This window comes from Saccostrea echinata, unplaced genomic scaffold, assembly GCF_033153115.1.
Source record: "Saccostrea echinata isolate AGI-Se365-2 ecotype Australia unplaced genomic scaffold, CSIRO_AGI_Sech_v1 ptg000008l, whole genome shotgun sequence".
In the NCBI taxonomy this organism is placed as follows: domain Eukaryota; kingdom Metazoa; phylum Mollusca; class Bivalvia; order Ostreida; family Ostreidae; genus Saccostrea; species Saccostrea echinata.
The window spans coordinates 12,493,023-12,509,266 of NW_026889757.1; positions in this window are offsets into that span (position 1 = coordinate 12,493,023).

A 16,244-nucleotide genomic window follows, 5' to 3' on the forward strand; every position below is an offset into this window, starting at 1 on the left:
AATAAAACAAACAAACAAACAAACAAACAAAAGTCCACGTCATGGTATATTTTTAAAAAGTTTCATCACATTCTCATTGATACATTGTGGGCTTGAAGCATTCTCTATTTTACTTGAGTCATTACTACAGCGAATTCTCATTGTAATTTTGAGGGGGGCGGAGCGAGATTGTATCTCTGTTATAATGATGTTGGAGGACATTTTTGAACAAGAGGATGCAGGGAACCCCTTTATCATTTTGATAATCACTGATTCCAAAAACAGATCAAAAGTTACAACAGCACAACTTTATTATTATGAGGTATATCCCTTATTTGTTAAACTCCTTTTAATGACAATGAAAACCTGTGTGTCAAGCAAAGCATTATTGAAATGGTACGAATTTGGTCTCAAAGTTCTTGTTTGGAAACCATGTGTTTTACATTTTCAATTGTATAAGGCCTGTACATATTCTACTTTGCTTCATATCTGGCTCCTTTAATGGCTCTATTTTCAAACGGTTCCACTGCCGGTGAAACGATGATCACAGCGAAGCTGAGCTTGACGCTGAGAATATAGTTGAAGATACTAACAAGTAATGTGTTATAGATTGCTTTATTGTTATGTGACTGTACGCACTAAGTGACATATTTTTTTTTATTTCGCAAACGTGAGCGATACTGATGCTTATTACAGGTACTTGGATAGTGCTGTGAAGACAGTAGGTGTTGTATTGGTTTAAATGTGAAAGGAGTTAAATGTATTTATAAAATTATTTGCTATTATATTTTTATTTTAAGCTACAGAAAACATCTGAATATAACAAATTTCTGATTACTTGGTTGATTGTATGTTGTTTTACGTCCCATTCGCGAATATTGACCATTAAAAAGGTGAAGGGCTTCAAACTATATACCTATAGTCGGAACTCAGGATCATTGAGCAGTTAGGGTTGTTTATCGTGCCAACACCTACCGAGACTTGATTTTTTAATGTCTCATCCGGGAGCTTGGCGAAAGAACAGAAAGTCTATGTTTACGTCTTAAGTTTGAAGTGGCGTGGTAAACCAGAATCGAACCCGGGCTTCCCGATCACGAAGCGAACACCCTATCACATGGCTTCCGAGATATATATTTTTATTTCATAAGCAACGTTAATTTATACATTAGTTGAGTATATGATTATATATTATCTCCCTTCGGTAAACAATAGTACAACCCAAACCCAGGAAAACATCTTTATTTTGATATGAATGACTTCAGTAATAATGAAAATCCACCAAAAATCAAACACGCAGAAGAATCCACCCACATAACATCAAGTCTTTTCTCGTATAAAACCTGTAAATATAATTTGTTTAGAGGCATGTGGTTCTTACATTTTGCCGACTGAACTATTTTTGGAATTACATATACATCGCACTAATCTTTATTCTTCGCTAAAGATCTATTCGAGTCTTGTACCCTCGTGCATTAAATATGACTGAATACATCATTTTAAGAAGAATTGATGATTGAGTGTTAATGTACAATGATTCCAACTTACCGACTAGTGTTGATGTTATAGCAATCGATGTCCCTCTTGTTACAGTGCCCATAACTAAACCATGGCTAAGATTTTCTAATCCTATGAAATCAACTATTAGAACGTTTATCAATGAATAGTATGTGCCACCAAATGACGCTTGCAGAATTCCATATACTGCAAGCGTAAAAAAGTTGTAATAGAACGATGCCATCAGACAGACAATTCCATTTGCCATAATTGCTATGGTCATCATATGACACCTTTGGATCTTTTTATTATCAGAAATAAATATAAACAAAGTTCTTCCAATTAAATCACTTGCTGATGAAATCGTGAGGAGGTATTCATTCATATCTGTTTCTAATCCTTTGTTCATTGTAAACGGTGCTTTGTAGGTCACAGGAATAGTACAACCAGCAGCAATAAGAAAGGAAAACACCATTAAAATAACGAATTTGGCATCTTTGAACAGAGAAAAGTCAAATAACACAAACAAAAACTGAATGCAACAATTCCTTTTATCGTTGTATTCAGAAGATGCCGAGTCCATTTGTTTCTTTGATTTTGCCGTATTAATCATATCCAGGAATCGTGCCAACGCCTACCGTGACACAGGGCCTCGGTTTTTAAGGTCTCATCCGAATGACCCGGAACCTTCACTTCGAAATGCCGAGCGCTTGGCGAAGGAATAGTTGCTACCTCTTTTTTTATCGTCAGTCGCGGCCGTGATTCGAACACACGACCTCCCGATCACGGAGCGAGCGCTCTACCGACTGAGCTACTATCTGTAAATAGAAAATTAATCATAAAAATAGCTTTTGGGGTATACTACATTTAGATATTATCCTTGGAACATGACAAACATTTTCAGTTTTGGTGTAACGATACTTTATTAGAACAAAAGCATGTATAAATGTTATTACCGAAAATACAGGATTTTGGAAACGAGTTTAATAAACTTCTATTAATTCCTTTCCCTTTGATAATTTGTAATTTAGTCATTTTTAGTTGGGCTCGTTATGAAAACTGCATTTTAGAACTTGGCTTTAACGAGGTTCACTCCTGAGCTTTTGAGCAGATTTTTGTCTTAAATTATATTTTAAAAATTCTGCATCATGTTTTAGTTTTTACAATAAATTTGGACTCCACAATTCCAATTAAACTGTATTCAGTTAAAACTTCTTAATTTAATTCCATACCAAAAGCATTAAGTGAGGAACTATATTTTGTGGCGGAAGGTTTTTTAGAATCATCATCATTTTTTCTCTTTCGACGTATTTAAAGTATTTTAAGTTTGGATTCCTATTTTTCCATGCAGCCAGCTTACAGAGTTATTCTATGCCATGAACTGTTTTATGCTGGTCCTAAACTATATATTAAATAAACTATCATGAATTCTATCATCATATGTGATAAATATAGCAAATAAATTGTGAAAATCTAGAAAAAATAGCTCTAATTTAAGCTTAAAATTAGACTATTTTAATATCTAAAAATTAACTTCACAGAATTCTTTTTTAAATATATAAGATACTTTTAACCATTCTTCTTAAATTCAGTAAAATGTCATTACACTCAAATGATTTTATTCCTTGTTAAATTTTTAATGCCAGAAAAATTATATTTTTTGAGTGCAAAAAGGTCAAATAATTGAACATGCAGAGTTATTTTAATTATTTTGTTTTCACAAATTTTAATGTGTCTATTTAAGATGGAATAAGACTGTGTTTTTTCCCATAATTTATTTGAATAAAAAATATAGGAGAAAAAACTTCAAAAATTGATTTATGTGTAAGACGCATTTACAGTGCAAAAAGGTCAAACTAAATGCCCTGAGCCCCCCCCCCCCCCCAAAAAAAAAAAAAAGCGCATTGACTCCCGTTTTTTGTTTTGATTTTTAATTAAGCTATGTGTGTAGATTCTAAAAATATACTTGAAAAAAAATTCTCATTACTTTTGGTGGCAGGATCCAACCTCCATAAATCTACACTACTGTAATGATTTTCCCCTTAGATTCCAAAAAATCCCCTGACGTTCCCCTGTCTGTCCCTGACATTTTCCTGTCTCCCCCTGACTTTCTCCTATGATCCCCTGTCGTTGTCCCTGATTACCCTGTCTACTCCCTGACGTCCCCTGACTTTGCCCCTGTTACCACTGTCTAACCCCTGATGTCCCCTGACATTCGCTGACGTCCCTGTCAACTCCCTGATGTCCCCTGACTAAGTCCCTGACCACCCTGTCAATTCCCTGCCGTCCCCTGACATTCATTTTGACCAAGAAAAGGGTTAAAATATGTTTTTGTTGCTATTTACTTGTAAGAAATCGATACCTTACTCCTAGCAATTTTCAAGTTTTGTGAAAATGTAGATTTAATCATTAGTTTTCTGTTTGAAATATCTTTAGCGAATTCTTTCAAAATATTATTTTATTGATTGTTACTAGTTTTTATTCAATTATCAACAAACAAATGGATTTATTTAAAATTTTTATTTATTTATTTTATTTATTCACTTCAATTAAATTTAATTCATTTTGTGTAGTTCTTCATATACAGAGTCCGGGTAAAACAAATTTGCTTCAAACTATTTTTTAAGCAGATTCAAATTACTTTTCAATCTTTTAATTTCATGATGGGTATCAAAATCATCGTCTCATTACAAACAATCTGAATCTGGAATTTGTTTTATTGTTCCCTTTTACTTTGGGAAAATAAAAATTTCCTCAAAAACTTGTCACGGTTGTGAAAGAAATTACACCTAGAGTGGATACGGTTGTGCTGCCACAGAATAAACAGTGTGTAGTGGTCAGTCAAAAGAACAATAGGTGTCTGGTGTACACAGAGTCACTGGTCAACTATCAACAGCTCGGAACTACTCTAACAACCGTGACAGTTTTTGAGGAACATTTTTAATTTTTTTATCAAAGTAAAAGAAGCAATAAAACAAATTCCGAATTCAGATTGTGTGTAATAAGACGATTATTTTGATATCCATCATGAAATTAAAAGAATTAAAAGAAATGTAAATATGCTTAAAAGATACTTTGAAGCATATACATGTACTTTGTTTTACCTTACGACTGTTTATGCGAAACTCACAAATTAATTGATTAAATAGAATTAATTAATTAATTAAAATAAAGTGAATTAAAAACTAAATAAATATATAACATTAATCAATTAATAATTCAATAAAAAAATATCTAAAAAGAAATATATGAATAGATTTAATTAATAAATTAGTCAATAAATAAATAAAACAAATAAATAAATAAATACATGTGGATATATACCGGTAGATTAACATATAAATAAATATAGATATATTTACTTGCCATTCATGACAAGACGCAATAAATATGTAATTCATTCTTTTCAAAGTAACTGGCATTTACTCTCCTTATAATTTCTCTAAAAGCTACACGTACTAAACTAAAACAATCAAATACAATCATATTAAGAAATAAATTACTCAAAATATTCAAACAAATAACAATTGAATAAATATATACCCCGGTATTTTCACAAAACTTGAAAATTGCCAAGAGTAACGTATTTCTCACAAGTAAATAGCAACAAAAACACATTTAACCCCTTTTCTGGGTCAAAATGAATGTCAGGGGACGGCAGGGAATTGACAGGGTGGTCAGGGACTTAGTCAGGGGACATCAGGGAGTTGACAGGGACGTCAGCGAATGTCAGGGGACATCAGGGGTTAGACAGTGGTAACAGGGGCAAAGTCAGGGGACGTCAGGGAGTAGACAGGGTAGTCAGGGACAACGACAGGGGATCATAGGAGAAAGTCAGGGGGAGACAGGAAAATGTCAGGGACAGACAGGGGAACGTCAGGGGATTTTTTGAAATCTAAGGGGAAAATCATTACAGTAGTGCTACATATGGAAATCCAACTTATTCCCATTGTTCTATTTCAAAAATAAAATGTTTCAGTTTAAAAGTATCTTTAACATCCCAGACAAGGAATTGAAATTGAGTTATACTGTACCTACACTTAATTCGAAAACTTTATTAAAACCCTTTCCAAGACACTTTGCAGTGTGCAGTTAATGTTCTACAGAATCCCTGCCTTTACTCACAAAAATATTGACTGCTGTTCAGGAGAAACTTCAGATGTACCATGCTACAACGGAAAAAAACGGAAAAATCACTAGGCAATCCAGTTTGTAAATAATGGCCAAACAACTAGTATGAAAAACGTCAGGTATTTGACTTAATGACAGTTGTCATAAAGTTGTTTTTAAAAGATATGATGAGCTTGAAGAATAATTATAAATATCACTTTCTGTGAAGTGAAGTGATCCACATTTACTGATGCTGGCCAAATCTCTCTAAATTAGAATCAGCAAAACTTAGAACAATAAAACAAAGACAACAAAGTTTATCATTCTCAAAAGGCTAATTGAACAATACAAATGAAACAAGAGGCCCATGGGCCACATCGCTCACCTGAGCACATTGGCTAAATTCAGTACAGTATTGAAAAGTTTACAAGGAGGGGGGTGTTGAATTTTAAACTACCTGATGATGCTTTCATATCAATATAACAAATGGCTTTGTTGTTCTTGAGCAGCAGATTTTTTTCCCATATATTCATTTGTTTGATCCCCCATTGTGGCCCCACCCTACCCCCGGGGGCCCTCATTAGAACAAATTTCATTCTACACTACCCAAAGATGCCTCCATATCAATTTGACTAATTATGGCTTTTCTGTTCTTGAGAAAAAGACTTTTTCCTATATATTCCTCTGTAAACTTTGATCACCCATTGTGGCCCCAACCTATCCCCGGGGTAATGATTTGAACAAACTTGAATCTTCACTATCTGAGGATGCTTCCATATAAATATGACCAATCATGGCTTTACTGTTCTTAAGAAGAAGATTTTAAAGATATTTTCCTATATATTTCTATGTAAAACTTGGATCCCCCATTGTGGCCCAACCCTACCCCCGGGGGTCATGATTTGAACAAACTTGAATCTACACTACCTGAGGATGCTTCCATAAAAATATGACCAATCATGGCTTTGCTGTTCTTAAGAAGAAGATTTTTAAAGATATTTTCCTATATATTTCTATGTAAAACTTGGATCCCCCATTGTGGCCCCACCCTACCCCCAGGGGTCATGATTTGAACAAACTTGAATCTACACTACCTGAGGATGTTTCCACATAAGTTTCATCTTTCCTGGCCCAGTGGTTCTTGAGAAGAAGATTTTTTAATGATGCCATTATTTTTTCACTAATTCCTAATTATCTCCTCTTGAAAAAGGGCGTGGCCCTTCATTTGAACAAACTTGAATCCCCTTTACCCAAGGATGCCTTGTGGCAAGTTTGGTTGAATTTGGCCCAGTGGTTCTTGAGAAGAAGATGAAAATGTGAAAAGTTTACGACAACGACGACGAGGCCAACGACGACAACGACGACGACAGACAACGGACAAATTTTGATCAGAAAAGCTCACTTGAGCCTTTGGCTCATGTGAGCTAAAAAAGATGATTGATATACAGAAAAATCTACAAACAAAACAAATATATGTATAGGGCATAAAACATTGACCTCCGGATATTACAGAAGTGGGATCAGGTGCATAGCAGGAATAAGCATCCTCTGTCGACCACTCACACCCGGTGAGCCCTAGTATTGATAAGGTACCCAGAATATTCTGGGTATTGATAAGGTACCCAGAAGCAATTGGTATGAAAAAACGTAAACTAAAACTGAAAACTTGCTTGGCTCTGGGGATCTTGTTTGGATTGTAGTTTCCTCTGAGAATCTGATATCCACACAGTTTTGTTGTAATCTACACAAAATTCGCTAGATCAAATTAAAAAAAAATATGTTTCCATGCTATTTCAAAAATGGTAATATGCCAATATGTTATATACATTCCATTGTTGTTCTTTCTCATAAAATACATGGTAAATGTTGCTTTTTAGCTCACCTGAGCCGAAGGCTCAAGTGAGCTTTTCTGATCACATTTTGTCCGTCTGTCCGTCTGTCCGTCCGTCTGTAAACTTTTCACATTTTCGACTTCTTCTCCAGAACCACTGGGCCAATTTCAACCAAACTTGCCACAAAGCATCCTTGGGTAAAGGGGATTCAAGTTTGTTCAAATGAAGGGCCACCCCCTCTTTCAAGGGGAGATAATTAAGAATTTGTGAAAATTTGGTGGTATCTTTTAAAAATCTTCTTCTCAAGAACCAATGGGCTGTAAAAGTTGAAACTTATATGAGACCTTCATTACATAGTGTAGATTCAAGTTTGTTCAAATCATGACCCCCTGGGGTCGGGTGGGGCCACAATGGGGGATCAAAGTTTTACATAGGAATATAAAGGAATAAATCTTTAAAAATCTTCTTCTCAAGAACAACTAAGCCACGATTAGTCATATTGATATGGAATCATCCTCAGGTAGTGTAGATTCAAGTTTGTTCAAATCATGACCCCCAGGGGTAGGGTGGGGCCACAATGGGGGATCAAAGTTTTACATAGGAATATATAGAAAAAATCTTTAAAAATCTTCTTCTCAAGAACAGCAAAGCAACAATTAGTCATATTGATATGGAATCATCCTCAGGTAGTGCAGATTCAAATTTGTTCAAATTATGACCCCCGGGGGTAGGGTGGGGCCACAATGGGGAATCAAAGTTTTACATAGGAATATATAGAAAAAAATCTTGAAAAATCTTCTTCTCAAGAACAACAAAGCCTTGTTAAGTCATATTGATATGGAAGTATTCTCAGATAGTGTAGATTTAACTTTGTTCGAATCATGACCGCCAGGGTTAGAGTGGGGCTACAATGGGGGGATCAACATTTTAACAAGGGAATATTTAGGAAAAAAATCTTGAAAAATCTTCTTCTCAAGAACAACAAAGCCACAATTAGTCATATTGATGTGGATTCATCCTCAGGTAGTGCGGATTCAAGTTTGTATCAAATCATGACCCCTGGGGATAGGGTGGGGCCAGAATGGGCGATCAAAGTTTTACATAGGAATATATAGAAAAAAAAACTTGAAAAATCTTCTTCTCAAGAACAGCAAAGCTTTGTTAAGTCATATTGATATGGAAGCACTCTCAGATAGTGTAGATTTAACTTTTTTTGAATCATGACCCCCAGGGTTAGGGTGGGGCCACAATGGGGGGTCAATGTTTTACATAGGAATATATAGAAAAAAATCTTGAAAAATTTTCTTCTCAAGAACAGCAAAGCCTTGTTAAGTCATATTGATATGGAAGCATTCTCAGATAGTGTAGATTTAACTTTGTTCGAATCATGACCCCCAGGGTTAGGGTGCAGCCACAATGGGGGATCAACATTTTAACAAGGGAATATATAGGAAAAAAATCTTTAAAAATCTTCTGCTCAAGAACAGCAAAGCCATTTGTTTTATTGATATGGAAGCATCCTCAGGTAGTTCAAAATCCAAGCCCCCCCCCCCCCCTTTAAACTTTTCAATACTGAAGTGATTTGTGCTTTTTCCTAGCCAATGTGCTCAGGTGAGCGATGAGGCCCATGGGTCTCTTGTTTTATTTCCTCTACAAGACACGCGTACAAGTATTCAACATTGCTATCATGTAACAAGTCACAGAGACAAATCACAATGGCAAGAGTATAAAGAAAAATTATAGTGGTTGATTTTCAATACAAAATATAATTGATAAATACTTTAAACGTACTTTTTTCCAAGGGTCATAATTCCGTGGAATCACAATTTCTGTTCAACGGATTTCTTTAATTGCAACTATATGCCTTAAAGGAACTTTAAGTACGCTGGGGCTTTCTGAGGAAAACTGTGACCGCGTATACATAGCATAAATTAATACAACACAGAAAAAAGTACTCTACAGTACCCTGAAGTGTGTTTTTCTGAAAGAATAAGTGTGGAAAAGAAACATAATACATGTCAATTAAGATACACCTATAAAGAATAACCTTGCCCACAAACAGTTAAATTCTCTACCTTGTCTGTTAATGATAACGAACGTCGCTAAGGATAGTTGATCGTGCCCCCTCAACTGAAAATGTATAGCTGTGCCCCCCCCCCACCCCCCAAACTGAAATTGCTTCCTACGGGCCTGTCCTTAATCAACAATTTGACCAGATTTTAAATTGTAACTTATTCTGGAAAGTTCTTTTTCAAACATTTTTTCTTGTCGGTGATTTTGGTGGTAGTTTTTAGAAGTGGATTTCCTGTGCTGATATTTTCACCGATATATTTAATGAGACTGGACTTTGTTCATCAATTGATAAGTAGGAGTACTTTTATAATGTGGTTATCATGTTGTACTACGTTGTATAATACTATAAAGGCTAACGTCCCGCTTCAATTAATAATGGTATCTTCTTAACCATGATTTACAAATAGAAATACAAATAACTTATAATTGAAAAATTGAAAAATAACGTAGACTGTCAAATTTTACAAATCTCTATATGTTTTTTATTAGAGATGGTTTACTTATATTTTATAAAGCCTAGCCTATACGATTAGTTTATGATATTTAAATTGTCAAACAAAACAATTCTGAAATACCCAAGAAACTTAATTTGACAAAAAATAAATCTAGCAATTTGTATTCTTTTACTTTTAGACGAAAAAAAAGAAACCACGAATTTTCCCATTGTGTTTGCTTTCAATTTGACTATGTTCAGGTAAATTATCTTAGTCGGAGACGAAACAGAAGTATTCAGGGCACAATACTATAAGGAAATGGACTTATTTGAAAGGATCGAAAATAGGATCCCTTTTACTGTATTGAATATATATTTATATATCCTGACTTCTCTTTGTAGATTATTGTTCAATTATCAAAAATGCATTGAAACATAAATATTTTTTTTATTTTTCAGGTTTTTAACTGTCAGCAATTTGTTAATGCATAGAAAACCCAGAGCGTTAAACAAAATGTTAATTCTCAACTCTCTGTATAATGATTAAATATGCATTTACAAATGAAAAAAAGAAATGTGTAATTTAAAAAAAAAATACTTGCACATATGAACAATGATGAGGCTGCTACTTTTTGTTTCATTTCGATATTTGCTTACAAGAGACAGAATCTGTTTAAACTCAATGTACTACATAAATTCGGATTACTGCTTTTATTTATGATATAAAAATACAGATATTCTTTCTTAATAACATAATTAATCGGATTCTGTTAAGTAAACTGCAGTTTTATTAAATATGTTTCATTGATACTTACATAACTGATCTTGATATATTAATGAAACCTTTGCTTCAATAAGTTTCAATTTTCAATAATCATTTCTTGTTAATACTTATAGACTTACTGAGGTATATAAATACTTACATGGAACATAAATGAGAATGTCGCCTTAGAGGATATGAATAGACTTCTGTATTGCTGTATGATCTGATCAGCAACTTTGACACACACAATGTACGTATTCATGCGAATCTCATATAACTGTATGAAATGGCTGCATGAATATCTTTACACAGTATAGAAACGGGAGCCTAAATTCATTTTTTTTTAATTTTATGACAAGAAGAAATATAAGATTCTTAATGACATACAGTATTGAATTTCTAATGTCTCACTAACAGAACTGATTTACAATCAGTCTATACTATGTATGAATTTTTGTGTTATATGACTTGTAATAAAGTTGGAAGTGAATAAGATATTTTGTAATACTTTGACTGTATATATTTAGTTAAGTGTGATATGTTCTGTCCGATAATGTATTTTTCAAATATACAAATCAGAAAAAAATGTGGGCTCTGATCTCAATCTGCGCAGCAATAAAAATAAATTAAATCAAAATATTAATTAATTACACACGTTTTGAATTTTGAGAAAAAATATCAACTTTTACACTTAGCAGGATAAACGTTGACCGAAAAAAGAAGAGAAACAAAAGCTATTTTATTTTTCGAAAGGTCAAACTAAATAAGAAAAATGACTACTGTTCTAGTTGTTTAGAGCTCTATGATTACAGTGTCATGATGTGAAGAAAAAAAATCATTTTTAAAGTTTTCTCCTTTTCAGAAAAAAAACCGAGCTGTCTTCTTATTTATTTTTCCTTCATGTCATTCTATTTTATCACATAGTCCGTTGGCTAGCTATGTATCCTCTCTTATATTATTCATAGGTTAACAGTCCGGTCTTGAAATAAACAATGCCACAGATCCGTTAATGTGCCTGTACGTGCATCAAGTATTTTACAATTATATATAATTTGAGAATTAATATTACTCTAATTACTTTACAAACATCAACGTTTCCTTTAAACTTTGTAAAAACAAGCACTGCATTGTATGCGCTACACTTATGTTTTTTAAATGGAGGTACTAGTTGCACATATCAAATAGAGCAATCTATGAAGAGAAGAATCAGACTGAAAAGAGACGCAAGTCATCCTAAATTCGAGACGCAAGTCATCCTAAATTCGAGAAGCAAGTCATCCTAAATTCGAGACACACAGACCCGAGAACAATGAATCAAATAGGTCAAATTAACGCTATAGTGTATCTACAGGGACGAAGTACTTATTGAGTGATCATCTGTCCAGAAAGCTGGTCTTGCGACAGAGGTGAGTGCTTTTCATGTCTGTTTGTTTCCAAATATTTACAAAGAAGTAATCCAAATTAACTAAAAATTAAGGGGAAAAAAGATTGCATTAGAAGCTTTTCCAAATATTATAAAATCGCTAGTGTATTTAATTCATTATTTTTTGATAAATATGTTAAACAAAATGCAACTCATTGGGAAAACCTCTTAAAGATTTACATAAAATTCGCAAAGAGACCGCGTGCAAAATCAAGAACTTTACATTGTATCTAGATACTGCACAGACCACAGCTTGTATTTCGAAAGAAAAAAAAATGGCATAAAAAGAACAATTACGAGGGTTGTCCTTTAAAATCTTGGACGTCGCGTTTTATCAGAAAATAATGCACGCACTGAGCTTTTCAGGAAATATTCAAGCACATCTTAATATATTTGATAAATTCTAGGCAAAAATAAGGATTTCATTATACTTGAATGTGTACAGGGTATGGTCCTACGGCGCACGACCAAAAATAAGGATTTTATCAGGGAATATTCGAGTATTTTTTCGAAATAAAGTTTTAAATAGAAAAGGTTGGAGTAAAACTATCAATTTTTTAATTCCCTTTCTATTATGTCGTCATTAAGAAAATTTCAAGGAATTTGCTTCATTTTTGACAGTTTTCCGAGCTCGAGACTTTATAATGGGAAAGTGTAAACGCAACACACGAAAAATGGCGACGTTAGATGACGTTACGGCGCACCGGAAAGCTGTGTAGTTATATGTTGACTGAGTAATGACGCCTTAAAAGACTTTAATTGATAACGAAATGTTAAAAAAAGTACAAAATTATCATTAATACATTAAAAAAAACAGGCGAAGGAGTATTTAAAAAAAAAACGTGGGATTTTTTATCGAGTCACCCGGTAGATCAAAATATACAGACAATCAATTATTAGCAATAACAAAGAGGCTTTCATTGCAGACCGTCAAAAAAAGACCGCCAATTTAGTTTAGTGTAGGTGAGAGTACCTTCCATAACTTATTAATCACGTTTTCATAAGGTCTCATGTGTGTGCGGAATTGGTCACTCGACTGTTTATGAAACTGTTTATGTTTTTGTATAGGAATAAAGGCTGATTCGAGTGGGTGCGTCAGTAAAATTTCCGAAATTAAAGTGGGGCTTATCCAACTTTTTTACGCAAGGATGAAACGTGACGTTGCCTTTGATATTTTGACGTCATCATCCGTTGCTGTGTATATTGATGAAAAATATACTAAAGAGTAGGGAAAATCTTAGAAAGCAGTGTTGATTATTTTTTAATCTAGACTACTTTTCCACGATTTTATCGGACAACCACTCATATATATTTTAGGACCAAAAATTTAATTACTAACGATTTTTACCAGTCAATGGATTAATGATTTCCGGAAAATCTCATCAATAATCTAAGAATTTTTGCGTAAAATGAGGTAAAAATTGATAACAAGACGCTAAAGTCTTCTCCGGAAAGACAATAAGATTTTATAAATGATTTTTTATTCTTAAATCATGGAACTGCGAACATGTAACCCCCATCAACTTGTATGCATTTTTCTTTATCAATTACTTATAACAGGTAACATAACATAAATTTACATCATTTATTTCATATAAAGACATGTAAAGTGTATGCTTGATTGACTGTATTCAATTGGTTCTATCATTTAAATATTTGACTTACCGTGGTTTTTGTTTAAGTATATTTCACTCATTCGTGAAACAAAGTAAAAGACTATTGTAAGCTTCCATATGTCTACTATGTAAAACGATATTCATACAGTCGATTCACTCAGTGAGACTCGCATGACACGTACAAGTATGTGTGTCACAATAACTGAAGCTAAGATCATACTGTCAATAAGGTCACTGTCTTATAGAACTCTTAAGCGACATTCTTATTTATATTCTATGCAAGCATTTATATTCCTGTCTATAAATACTAACAAGGATTTAGGAAATGGAGAAGCAATGCAAATTTTTTAAGCGAAGTTCATATATCATTAAAAAATTTTTGAAAAGAATATTATCGGCAGAATCAAATTGAATCTTGAAAGAAAAGTATTATTGAAAGTCTAAACGCATTTTCAATGTTTTAATAAAAGTAGTTACCAGATTTACCAATAATACCCATAGCTCCCTTTCTTAGGAGGAATTCTTCAAAATCATATGTCACTTTAAAATATTTTTAATATTTCCTAAAATCGAACTGAATTTGAATTACCATACTTATACTGGAACTTTTAACTTCATAAAATGCCTTAAAAAAACAGCAGGTTCCAGCAAATGTTCTACCAAGCCTCTTTCTTCGTTCCTCATTACTGTCACGGAAGCTCAGTCGGTAGAGCGCTCGCTCCGTGATCGGAAGGTCGTGTGTTCGAATCACGGCCGCGACTGACCTAAGTCCTTCGCCAAGCGCTCGGCACTTTAGAGTGAAAGTTACGGGTCTTAGGATGAGACCTTAACAACCGAGGCCCCGTGTCACGGTAGTTGTTGGCACGATAAAGAACCCTCACTGCTCAATGGCCCCGAGTGCCGAGTAAAGGTCTAAATTTGAAGCCCTTCACCGGTATATGGTGACGTCCTTATTTAAGTGAAAAATTCTCGAACGGGACGTAAAACTACATACAATCAATCAATCAATCAATCAATCGTTCCTCACTAAAAAAACAACCGTCAAGGAGAAAATTCAGGGGTACTGTACAACAACATATTCAAGAAGTGGTAAAAATCAAATGTTGATACTTACAAAACTCCAAGGAACTTTTAGAAAAATTGAAATCACAAAGTCAATCAAATCAAAGCGTACGACTTCAACACATTATACAATCATTTCCAATGATAAGTTAAAGTCTACGATTTTTGACGTCATAGACAGCTGCTTATTTAATACAAATTGGACTCTTAAATTTACTTCCCTTGTCATTCGGCATTTGCAAAATTATTTTGTTAAAAAACATTCTGATTGTACAAACATGTACTCTGAAGTTGGTATTAAAAAGATGCTTGAGTTTCTGATTGACAATATGTAGTCTTTTGAGATCAAGTCTTCCAACGATCTGTCGGAAAGCCGATGGAAGCAATTGCGCCCCATTATTAGCAGAGCAATTTTTGTATTCAAATAAAACAGAGTTTATTCAAAAACTCCTACCTGAGAAAAAGAAAACACTTGTTTCAATGGCTTCAACTCGACATTTAGATATATCGACGACGTATTATCAATTAACAATAGTTACTTCCATTCATATGTCGTCTCAATATATCCATGTGAACTTGAAATTAAAAAAAAAAAATAACACATAGTCTAACACATCTGTCAAATATACTTACTAGAAAAAGAAATTATTGGTAACCTTACAAGAAAAAATTATGATAAACGTGATGACTTCAACTTTTCTATCGTCAACTTCCCTTATTGATGTAGCAATATACCTTTATCACCAGCATATGGAGTTTTTGTTTCCCAGTTGATTCGATACGCAAGAGCATGCTCTACGTACAAACAATTTTTAAAACATAGAACAAAGATACCAACAGTCTTTTTAAAGTCATCATTTTGCAAATTCTATGGTCGATACAATGATCTTTTCAGCAAATACAATCTATCATTAAGTCGAGTGCTGACTGACGTTTTCATACTCATTGTTAGGCCATTATTTACACTGAACTGCCTAAGGATTTTTCCATTATTTGCCGATCATGACAAGGAGCACATGGCGAGTGTGACCGGTAGACAGGGGATGCTTACTCCTCCATGGCACCTGATCCCACCTCTGACGTATTTAGAGGTCCGTGTTTGCTCTGCTCCCAATTTGTATTGTTTCAATGGACTTTTCATTGATAACTGTTCCTTATCTCCATGTTTCATGTAGTTTGCATTCAGTTTACACGAAAGGCAATCCTGCAGAAAACATTCTTATTCTTATGAATGTCTTGGAATTCTGATGTGTAAATATACTGCAAATGAAATAAGCATTTGTTTCTGATGTGAAACTTCTTTCACTTTTAGATGATTATGTCACTCCGAACGAAGTCGGTGCGACATATTGTTAGTGCTACACCTATGTTTTATACTTTTATGTTCTCAGAAAAGGCTCAGGTACCTTGTGAAAAACGGAGCTAACTTCGTGCATACTTGCTTACTCTGCTATCTAGT